The sequence below is a fragment of the Argiope bruennichi genome, chromosome 4, assembly GCF_947563725.1.
Source record: "Argiope bruennichi chromosome 4, qqArgBrue1.1, whole genome shotgun sequence".
Classification (NCBI taxonomy): Eukaryota; Metazoa; Arthropoda; class Arachnida; order Araneae; family Araneidae; genus Argiope; species Argiope bruennichi.
In genome coordinates, this window is record NC_079154.1 from 25,698,752 (window position 1) to 25,711,560 (window position 12,809).

The following is a 12,809-nucleotide window of genomic DNA, read 5'->3' on the forward strand; positions in this document are numbered from 1 at the left end:
AATTGTAGATATTCATAAAAGGCTTCAGTAATAATTGTAGATATTCATAAAATCCTTCAGTAGCAACTGTAGATATAAAATCCTTCAGTAGTAACTGTAGATATTCATAAAATCCTTCAGTAGTAATTGTAGATATTCATAAAATCCTTCAGTAATAATTGTAGATATTCATAAAATGCTTCAACAGGAATTTGTCTGTATGTCTAGCCACATACACATGAACAAGATTAATAAAAACGCAACTATCTAGAAAGGCGGAATTCGGCATAAGGCTTTATCACTAGAATTGAAGAGCTGTGCCAAATTTTGGTCCAAATCAATCAATGGACCTGTCTGTCGGGTCGTCTATTCGTGTGTGTGCGAAAGCGACAATTTAAAATCACAACAATCTAGATTCATGAATTCTGGTAAGTAATCTTTACACCAAATTTACAGTCCAGTGATAAATTTTGAATCAAATATGCCATGGAAGAAACAATATTCCAAAATGTCTATTCCATTATCTTCACTATATGAAGAACCTAAATACAAAATACAGTCAACATTGTGGAAATACAGAGAAATCTGGCGGATTTGTAGAACCAGATCCTTGTTCAAGTACGTAGCATTGAACTCTATCTGTTACATGCCGCTGTGAATCATGTCATAATACGGTGTAGTAAGTTAACTCCGAAGCAAGGTAGGCACATTGAAATCCATCTATGAAACTTTTATTTGCTGTTTTTGATGTCTTTCGTTTTGTTACCACCATTGAAATTTCTGTAGTAACGAAAGTTTATGTTGTATACTAAATTTTATTACATTTTAACCTCAAATCCTGTTCTTTATTGTTAGTGTCGTGTTTCATATTCATTACCTAACCGATCGCAGTGCCACATTTCAGATAGCGGCCGTTTTTTGAAGTAATTTTTTAACTACATTAGTCAATTTCCCATTGCTTGAAATGTATATCCTCTAAATATGAAGGCGTTACATCGACTGGTTCTCTCGCCAGGGTGGGATATTTTAATTTGATCACCCTGTATACCAGAAGATCAAAAGTAAGTTAATCAAACCAATTCCAGGAGAAAAACGACTTCTTTTCATTACGGCTGAATATTAACTTTAATTCCATCATATCCATAATTCATAACTTGAAATCATTCCCAGTTCTTAAAAAAGGATTCAAGCATGGTTCTTTATAAAACCTACAGAATATCAGAAGTCACAACCAAGATTTCTACTCAATCCCCCAATCAAGAGCGTGTCGGCATTTTTCTAAAAAAGGAAAAGACTCCACTCCCCCTCCCTTCACACATTGTTCCCTAAATGGTCAAAATGGGAGCTACAAACTTTCATTAAATGGCCCGACTTCCAACAGTCCCACCCTGAAATGATGTTCACTCATAATTCTGAACGTGCAGCCATTCCCAACCCACACCCCTCCTGCTTTTCCAACTTTGTTTTGTGTCCACCAACAACTCCCTGCACCTTTTCACAAATGAATGGCATTTACTGCGGCAGTTAACCATCGTTTGCAAGTGAATAACCATGTCTAATGAGATGTAATGGGGGTAGGGACATTAAAATGAAGTTCTGGAAGAGGACCATTAGGGTGCATCTTCTGCGAGTTCGAATAAGGCTGCTAATGCTTGGGGTGGATACTCTGGGGGGTGGAGGGGACTAGAGTTTTGATATTGAAAATCAAATTTTGTCAGTTTGAATCTTAGAGGGAGAGGTGGGGGGAGGGAGGGGTCAGATCTAGTTCTGTAATGACTTCATTTAGCAGTTAATCGAGGCGCTTTTAGGGTATGTGTTTTGATAAGAACTGGCGAATGTGATACGAGTTCATAATTAACGTCGAGTAAAGTACAGTTTTTAGTTAGGAATAGGCTATTTATTGGGAAAATAATTATCTCACTGAATGATTATTTATATTATATATAAGAATATCGTTTGCATTTTATGTTAATATAAATGGAATAGAATATAAAAACGAGCCGGCAATAGCTTATCCTTGACTTTTTTGTATATTACTTCAATATATTAAATTTTGTTATGCTCTGAAAAAAAATGGTTTTGTATATGTCTTCTCTTTGACCAACTGCATTCGGTATGAAATGCAGATCAAATACATGATCAGAGCAAATTTTTTATAAATAATATGTTATTTATAACATAATATATTATTTATAAAAATTATGTTATTATGTTAAATAATATGTTATTTTTTATTTCAATCAAACAATGCAGAAATTCATTTGGGCATTATTTTACGTGGCAAATGGCAATGAAATTTTTTTTTTAATTATTTCAAGAAGGAGTGTCTGAGAAATAAAAGTTGGTAAAAGAGAATATCAAAACTAGGAAATATCATTTAAGTATTAAAAAGCAAATTTCATTGGTTTAACGAACAAATGATTCAATTAGTTTGTATTTTTACTTTCTTGTATACATAGTATATAAAGAGTATAGTAATCAAAAAATTCGAACTCGAGATTTTGACGAATTTGCATGTTCCAGACCACCCTGAATTTTCGAACTCATTTTTGGAAAATGTCTGCCTGTCTGTATTTGACAAAGATAACTCAAAACCGCTTTGAAATAGAATAAGATATATGGTCTTTACAATAAATTTGTAGATTTCTGTCAAATTATATTCAAAATTCGTTCAGAGAAAGTCGGTCTGTCGTTCTGTCCGAATATACGTTAACATAATCCCTACAAAACAAAGAGAGCTCTACAGATAAAATTCAGTACACAGATTCATTATCTATAGCTTGACATCTATCAAGGTTTGAGCAAAATTCGACAAGAGTTTTTTTGTCTTGTCGAATTGTCGAATCTTGTCGAAACCACTTGTCGTTCGGCACTTTCAGAAACATGTAATCGTGTTAACTCAAAGACACACTGACTCAAATATATTAAATTTGGTATAGGATTTTGTGAATACAATTGCAGTTCTGCGCCCAATTTTTGTTTCAATCGGTTGAGAAAAACTTATCTAAAACACACATTCTATTTTCGGATACCATCACCCTCATGCCAGGGATTCATCGCCAAACAAGTCGTCAGGGATAACATGATAGATTCAGAAAAAATGATAAATTCACGCCAAAGGTTAATATTTCATAATCCTTGTACGCCAATTCCTTGCAAGGCATTCTCTGGGATATAGAGAAGAATTTCTTTTCTTGTGGAAAAAGGTATATCTGGTCAATTTGGTGCAGTATCATCTATTCGAAAATTACGTTCCGGGGATTTGCTTATCGAAGTTTCTTCCGAAAAGCAGGTTCAGCAGATAATGAAAATAAAATCCATTGGCAGCATTCCAGTATCAGTTACTCCACATAGAACTCTAAATTTTACCAAAGGAGTTATCTCATGTGGAGAACTGTTCAATACACCTGTTGAACAAATTACCAAAGATTTGAATAGCCAAGGAGTCACTAATGTTCGACGTATCACAATACGAAAGGATGGGCAATTGCTTAATACAAAGCATCTCATTCTTTCTTTTCATTCGCCAAAATTACCAGGGTTCATTAAAGCTGGATACATGAATTTACCCGTTAGGCCGTACATCCCAAATCCTTTGCGATGCTTTAAATGCCAGAGATTTGGTCATTCCAAAGCTTCCTGCCGCGGGACTCTTGCATGCGCCCGTTGTGCGGAAGGTGGTCATGAAAGTTCCGAATGTACCGCACCGGAAAAGTGTGTTAATTGTAAAGGGCAACATACTTCCTTTTCGCGCTTATGTCCTTCGTGGCAGTTTGAAAAGGAAGTAGTGTCTGAAAAAGTGACCAAAGGAATATCTTATATTCAAGCTAAGCAAAGTGTTAAATCTCGTGCAACCACTTCTGGATTAACTTACGCAACTGCTACTAAAAGTATCCTTGAAACTAAGAGCACCCAAATGATCTCTGTTAACTTACCTTCTGATTCTTCTTCCTTTAAAAAATCTTACATTCCTACTGAAATGTGTCCTAGATCTACTGAATCCTTTCTAACAGCATTTTCAGCCAAAATAAGTGCTGAAAAAATTTCCCATCTGGAGAAGAATGTTTCAGAATGTGCGTCTACTTCTCCAGATCTCAATGGCTTCAAACAAATTCAAAAAAGAAAAAAAATCAAGAAGGATCCAAAATTAAAACCAAACCAAAACAAATCATCCCAACAAGTTTCTCCTAAGTCCCAAACAGAAAAAGAATCGTTTTCCAAATTCTGGAAAACTTCACCCCGCCAAACATCAAACTCTTCTATGATGCAAGGTACCAAATCTTCTGTTATAAAAAAAATGACAAAAATTGACGCATGCCCTGGCATTGGGGATAAATCTAATTTTGAACATTTGGGTGTCTCTACATTAGAAGGTACCCCTGTCTTGCACCCTGAAATTGACACAGAAAGGACTATTTCGAGTACTTCAGAGGACATGCTGGAGTACGACATGAGTGAGGAACTCGAAGAGACATCTGAAGATGTTTGTACTCCACCACCTCCTTCCATTAGGGAAAAAAGACCTAAACTTAAATATATTATTCCAACAAAGTATAAAAATAAATAACATTCTTCGCTTTGCAATTTCTCTTTGCATAGCTTAAAAATTCTTAACTTTTTAAAATCTTGAATGCGTTTATAGTATCTGTTTTATATATATTTTTACCATTTCTCATGTACGAGTGTTTTTATGTACATTTCAATGTGTTTTCTGTTGCTCTATTAGTTGCTATGTTATTGTATTGAAATTTCCTTTCGATTTTATAATTTATATTTCGGTTCATTGTAGATTTTACGTTTGCTTTTTTACATGAAGCGCTTTAAAGAAGTTTTTTGATAACTTTTTTAAAAATAGAGTGTATTTTAGTTTCAATGTTCATCTTTAACCATATGTGTGGCGCAGCATGGCCAAGCATGGCCCTTGCGCCATTAAACCCTACAAACCAACCAACCTGGGATATAGAGAGCATGCAAGGAAGTTTTGGGTGAACCACTGCTTATAGTTTACTTTATTGACATATAACCAAATATATTTAGAATAAGAAATTTTAGCAGATACAAAGCTTAGCTTTTCTTTCTTTCTTTTTTTTTTCTTCTTTTCTCTTTTTCTATTCTCTTCTTTTCTTTTCTTTAGCTGATACAGATTTTTCTTATGAAAGATTTTTGAGCAATATTCTAATATGGTATACAGCTAGTTGTATTTTTTTGTATTCAATATTTTTCGCTTAGTTTGAAGATCCCCAATGCTTCTCGCTTTTTTCATTTAATAATAAATAGCAATTGATACTTTATTATAAAGTTACACCGGAATAATACTTTAGAAATTATCTATTTTTTTTGTATCTGAAGAAAGACTATCAATAAAAGAAAACATATATTTAATCCCTTTTTCATAAACAAATACGTTTTTGAAAAAGAGACAGACAGTTTCAGAGAGCAAGAAGTAAAACCGAAATTCACAAATAAGCAACGAATAAAAGCAGAAATACCAGCAATAGTGACTTTTTCGAAACTTTCTCACTGATAAATGTATTTGTGTATTGTTAACTGTATGCCGTCGGCAAACAATAGCTAAGAAACAGCCTATCAGAGCGTCATTTTGGCTCTAATTTCGATATTGTGTCATTTTTTGGATATTAAGAGCAGTTTTTAATTTCGTCTCAGAGATTTAAGTACATGCATCTGATTAGTCTTTCTGCTTAGAGGACTCATCATTTTTCCACTTTTCTTATTGGTGGAATGCATATTAACCATTTATGTGTAGCGCCCGGATTTGCCACTCTGAATGACTGCATTATGCTATTTCTCAGTAGTGGTACGGACCCGGAATTGATTCATTTATTAGTTAGTGATCGCTTTTTCCTGTGAGTGGGAAGTGAGACATTGTTTTTTTATCTTTGCCTGGGCAGCTTTGTAAAGCTCAGTAGAACAACAAATATGAACGTTGTACCCCTGCACTGCCTTCAGTTATGGAAGAACACCAATGAGGTGTCATTAATTAGAAAAAAACATTTTATGACTTTTTCGTATACATAGTATACAAAGAGTATAGTAATCAAAAAATTCGAATTCGACATTTTGACGAATCTCTGCGGTTTAGACCACCCTGAGTTCGAAAAAATATTTTTTGGAAAATGTCCGTCTGTCTGTCTGTGAATACCCACTTCATGCTCATTACACTGTTTAAATAACCAGAGGGTTATAGTTGCAGGGACATGAAGCGGTGTTGTGTGTCTGTCTGTGACAAATATAATCGAAAAGTCTTTGAGATAAACGGTTGGAATTTGGAATATGTGCTTTACACCAAATTTCCAGAATTTCTATCAAATTTTGAGCAAAATCTGATCAGAGGAAGCCCGTCTGTTTGAATGTAAGTTAGCGCGATCATTACAAAACGAAGAGAGCTAGATAGATAAAATTTGATACACAGATTTAACATCTATAGTGTAGAAACATCAATTTTCAGCCAAATCTGACAAGGAATTGATCATCTGTCGGTCTGTGCTTTCAGAAACATGTATATGTGATAACTGAAAAACGCAGTGACTTAAATATATCGAATTGGGTACGGGATTTTGTGACTACAAATTTTGTTTTCAATCGGTTCAGAAAAAACATGTTTAAAATACAAATTCAGTTTTTGGATACTATTAACCGCCAAAAAACTCGCCAAGGATGACACGACAGATTCAGTTAAAAAGTTCATTTCAAGCCAAAAGTTAATATTTCATAACTTTTGTATGCCAATGGCATGTAAGGCATTTTCAAGGATGATACCTTTATGAGAGAGTATGACAAAAAGTTTGGGGAAAACACTCCCGCTGAATAAGAATAAACACTTGTGGTGAATAGCATATAAGCCAGTTAACAACTACGCTACACGAGCATATGCTTTTGTATCCTGGTCATGTTACTGGACTGCGAACCACAAGGGGCCAGGTTCTATCCTCGCGCATCACAATTCGTTACATTGGTGACCCGGACGTGATCACGTCCGGGTCACCAATATGCAAGTTTAAGGTTCGAACTCGCAACGTTAGGGTTCATAGTCGAGTAACAAAGCCACTAGGCAAAAGTTTACACTCCTTTCCAGAGGTTGTTATGAAATTACCACCACACACTCATGGTCGAAACTCACAGGTACATACATCACAACACTGATACGTACATTATAAAAAATATGTATCGGCAATTAATCCGATTGAAACATGCAGGAAACCACCATGGCGGAATCACACCATCTCATTCGATGCCCATTGTTACCCTTTGTTGTCTCTTGTTCTCACCATACGGCGCATTTGTTGCATCGCGCTGGAATAACAATTTCCTGTTCATCATGTCGATAGTAAGGCAACAAACACATAAACTGGTTCACATGCATAAATCTTAATATATATAAATTACGTGTCACGTTGTTTGTCCGCGATGGACTCCTAAACTACTTAACCGATTTTAATCAAATTTGCACACCGTGTGCAGTTTGATCTAACTTAAAAGATAGGATAGCCCTTTTTTTGAATTTTTAATTAGAATTTTAATTATTAATTAAAAACTAACTTTACCGCCAAAAAAAATATTTTCATTTTCCCCACCGCCAAAAAAACTAACTTTCCCGCCAAAAAAAATCTTTTCATTTTCCCCACCGCCAAATAAGTACCACCAACGAAGTGCTTCGTGCACGGTGTAGGGGTGGAACGCCGCCAAATAAGTACGGCTTCAGTTTTTTTCCCCAACAGTCATGAGGCTAGGCTTACGATTTTTCGGCTGATTATTTGAAACGATTCTATTTATTTTCTTAATGTTTGATGCATTTAAAATGAAACATTGTTAATTAATCTTTCTGGTCATGATGAATCTGAGAATATTTTGTTGACAAATTCTTGAGATATTACATAAATTAAGAAAGATATTCTTTAGTGCCCATAAAGTTTAATCAGTAATCATATTTAATCAGTATCAGTAATCATATTATAAAAAAATGCTTTGTTTCAGCAAAAAATATTATTATATTAATTGCAGATTAATTCTTTCCACTTTAATTTAAAGCATAAATTCTACGAGAGCTAACAGAAAATTAGAGAGATACATATTACGTTATGACTGAAGGCCTTTATATTATTATGAGTGATGACTGAAGACCTTTATAATATTATGAGTGAATTATATGACTATCAAAATTTGAAGTTTTAAAATATTTTGATAAAGAATCTATTAAAGTAGGAATTGCGTAAAATATTTAATTATTAAAATTTAAACGAACATTAAGATTGGCGAACCGACTGGTCGCCAAAGGCGGCTAGTTGCATTATATAAAATAGCTGAAATGCGTAAATAACTGCTGTAATTTGTATATTATTCCATTTTAAAAATGTCTTTTCTAGACATCCTGGATAAGCAATGTCATGCCAAAACAAATGGTTAGCCCATCAAAAGTTATCCTTACACCTCTTGCTACTCTTCTTCTCACCAGATGGCGCAGTTTTTGCATCAAGATGGTAAAACATTTCTATTTATCATATTGATAGGTGGTCAACAAATACACAAACATGTTTCACATGCATAAGATGTATTATATTAGAATAACTAAAATACATATAATTGTCGTAATTTATATATTATTCCATTTTAAATATGTCTTTTCTAGATTTCCTGTATATAAGCAACTTTATGTCAAAACAAATGGCTAGCCCATGAAAAGTTATTTTTACACCTCTCGCTACTCTTCTTCTCACCAGATGGCGCAGTTTTTGCATCAAGATGGTACAACATTTCTATTTATCATATTGATAGGTGGTCAACAAATACACAAACATGTTTCACATGCATAAGATGTATTATATTAGAATAACTAAAATACATATAATTGTCGTAATTTATATATTATTCCATTTTAAATATGTCTTTTCTAGATTTCCTGTATATAAGCAACTTTATGTCAAAACAAATGGCTAGCCCATGAAAAGTTATTTTTACACCTCTCGCTACTCTTCTTCTCACCAGATGGCGCAGTTTTTGCATCAAGATGGTAAAACATTTCTATTTATCATATTGATAGGTGGTCAACAAATACACAAACATGTTTCACATGCATAAGATGTATTATATTAGAATAACTAAAATACATATAATTGTCGTAATTTATATATTATTCCATTTTAAATATGTCTTTTCTAGATTTCCTGTATATAAGCAACTTTATGTCAAAACAAATGGCTAGCCCATGAAAAGTTATTTTTACACCTCTCGCTACTCTTCTTCTCACCAGATGACGCAGTTTTTGCATCAAGATGGTACAACATTTCTATTTATCATATTGATAGGTGGTCAACAAATACACAAACATGTTTCACATGCATAAGATGTATTATATTAGAATAACTAAAATACATATAATTGTCGTAATTTATATATTATTCCATTTTAAATATGTCTTTTCTAGATTTCCTGTATATAAGCAACTTTATGTCAAAACAAATGGCTAGCCCATCAAAAGTAAATCAATCCTGGAACTTTTGAGCTGGTTAATCTTAAGCTAGAAACCATTCCACCCACTAATGGAACGGATCTCAGATATTTAAGCCCGTAATTAGCCGTCGCTCCCCCTCTCCCAAAGAAAGGCGTCGGAAAATGTAAATTTTAAGACATTTAAAAGCATTATGAAACTTGGAAGCACATTCTTTAGTATTATTGGTGATTAACTTACATTTTCAATCCTTTTAAGTCGTTGGGCAGCAACAATTATTATAGTCGTGCCTCTTATCTTCTGTGGGAGAATTTGAAACGCTTAATTTATTTGTTTTTAATCCCCATTTCCTTAACGGCACCAACAGTTAACTCTATTAAAAGTGTTGGAATTGATGCTATAAGCGCCGGAATGATGAGAAAGTCATGAATGTTTGAAGCTAAGTTCGCCATTATCATTTTTCTCCCATTCTGAATTCTAATAAAATAAAGGTCATGCGAATGCTGCAGTCGAAATTTTCCGAGCGAGCAAATAGCAGTCCGTTAATTAATTTTAATAGAACATGTAGGAAAGGAGACAAGTAAGGAAAAGTATAAGATTTTCATTTGGATGAGCTCGATTGGAAAGCTAGTACCATTTCGATATGCAAGACGTTTTGTAAATACAGTACATTCCCAAGTATCCAGTTCGCGACTATCCGGCATAGTTTTTTTTTAGTTTAGTTTAGTTATATTAACGTCCCGTTGTAAAGCAACACTAGGACTATTTTGGGACGGACCTCGTCATTTTGAGTCGCGGTTAGATGACGAGGACGACACCTGAGCTGGCACCCCCCTCTCCCCACCACACCACACCACACCAGCGGGAGGACGTTTGGCATAACGGATTTAACGTGCAACAGACCCCTTTTACACGAAGCGTTTTCAGTGGAATCGAGTCTCGAACCTGAAACCCCACGGCTCACAAGCCGAGACCTTACCACTAGGCCACTGCGGCCCAGTTTTCTTTTATCGTAATTGAATGAGGAAGGCAATGCGTCTATTACAGTTATCTATTAAAGATTTTTCAAAGCCTAAAAAAACTGTAAGTTTTGACTCTTATCTTAGGATTACCTTTTCATATATGTGTAATCATTTATCAGTGAAAAATAAAATCAGCTTGAGTGGATTTTCTTAAGAATTAGGTCTATGATTTGCGTTAATGTTTTGTTTATGTTTCCTGCATTTAAGTTGGGCATTACAGAAATTATGTTAAAATGTGAATAATTAACATCTTTTAATTCCCTTTTCTTCCAATAAATTCTTGAAACGTGCAGTGAATTATATAAACATACAAAAACTACCTGTACTGAGCGTTCTATTTTAACTCCACAGTTACCGGCAACTGCTTCTATGATTTCCTGTGCCGCGGCTGCGTTCACATTGAGATAAATGGAGAGCTTAGTACTCAGTAACAAGTGAGGAAATAGTATTATAACAGTGAATTGTTGTATGAAATTTTGTCTTGGGCAAAGTGTGGGGGGAGGGGGTAAAGAAATGAATTCATAGAACTCCAGCGTATCCGGCTTTTTTGTTATCCGGCCATACTTTCCGCCACTATAGGCCGGAAACTCCGGAGTGTACTGTATTACGTAATAGAATTTATTTATCCAATACATCAAAAACTAATATTGTTGTTGTAGGATAAGAGGGAAAGATATCAAGTTTTGGCTCATGTACTAAGTAATTTATTTCGTAATATTGTGGAATCTCGATTAACGAACATAATTCATTACCGAATTTTATTCGTTATGTGAAATACACGTTAAGAGAAACCGTAGAGGGACGGAACTTCAAAACTTCATTATGATGTAGATGGAAATAACAGACGAATTTCAAGATCAGTTATTTAATTATTTTCTAAGTTCCACATTTCACAAGATGAAAGAAACATGAACACGAAAATACATGGCACTCACTTAGAATACAATCAAATAATGAACCCCAAGACGGATCATGAATCCCAAGCGAAATATACCTTGATCTTAATAAGGTGGCGCCATCTGTTGTATCAAAAGAGAAGGTAGTAAAGTTATGCAACCGCTACAAAATCATTTTTTTTTCATAGGAACCCGTGTAAAATAGAACAATACTTTCTATTCCGGAAAAAAAAATACAAAAATCAATCTATAATAATGCAATTCATTACTTAAAAATCAAGTTTTTATGCAAGAAAATTGTTTAAAGACACATGTCTTTGGTTTCTTCCAGCTTCAAAATGACACATCGTTGCCAATAAACGAATTTGTAGCATACATGGCTGCTTCTTTATCATGTTGATGTCTCAAAACTATTAAACTATTGGAATAACGCCTCGAAACTATTGAAATCCAAATTGCTAAAATACAATTTTCAACATCCATAGACAAAAAATATGAGAAGCTTACAACAGAATGTCGGAAACTTTTGAGATTTGATTTACAATGATATGAATAATATTTCAGCAAAAAACAAAATAACAACCTTGATTTAAAATTATTCTGTTGAAAATGCTCAAGTTACTGAGCTATGAATTTTATTCTTGACATTTGCTGATAGTAATCGCAAAGACTAGTTGAAGCGGAAACTGTTTCCTTGGAAATGCGAAGGATAATTCGGTAATAGTCATTTTAGTTTGATTTTTAGGATAATTATTTTAGATTCAACTTATTCGCCTCTTAAAATATTACGAACTCGGCAGCGATTTGAATCTATTTCCCACTTGACCATGTCCGAAATAGAATTATGAATTTTGATCAGTAGTTGGTAAGCAATTTTAATCATATCAAGGTTCTGAAATTTTATTTTTCCTTCGTGAAAGTATTATTCAATGGTATATAAAAAGAAAAGCAAAAAAAAAAAAAAAAAAAAGAAAGGAAAGGAAAAGAAAAAGAAAGAAAGAAGCTGGCATCTATTGTTTTTTTAGCTTCAAAAAAAATGCATTTTTTTTTTTTTCAAATCACAAAAAGGAAAAAAGATCCTTAATAATGTGTTTCTGATGAGAAACCTTCACCATTTGAAAGATAAATAGTTATATATTTGAAATAATCATATAATAAAAGCAATCAATCCTATTAAATCGCTGGGAAGATTTCTTCATTTTTTTACTTTCTCGTACATGTAGTATAGAGAAAGTATAATAATCGGAAAGAAAAAAAAAAAAATTGAATTCGAGATTTTGCCGAATCACCATGTTGTAGATCCCCCTTCGAGTACGAAAAACATATTTTTGAAAAATGTCGTCTGTCTCTCTGTGGCAAAGATAACTCAAAAACACTAAGTAGACGGATGTAATTTGGTAAACGGTATTTATACCAATTTAGTCGATTTCTATCATTTTGTGCAAACTC

General features: G+C 33.8%; 1 protein-coding gene across 1 annotated transcript in view; it reads right to left on the bottom strand.

Moving 5' to 3' along the window:
• Positions 1-12,809, bottom strand: part of LOC129965553 (dynein axonemal heavy chain 5-like) — a 272,814-nt gene that overhangs the window by 23,044 nt on the left and 236,961 nt on the right. The window lies entirely within an intron of this gene.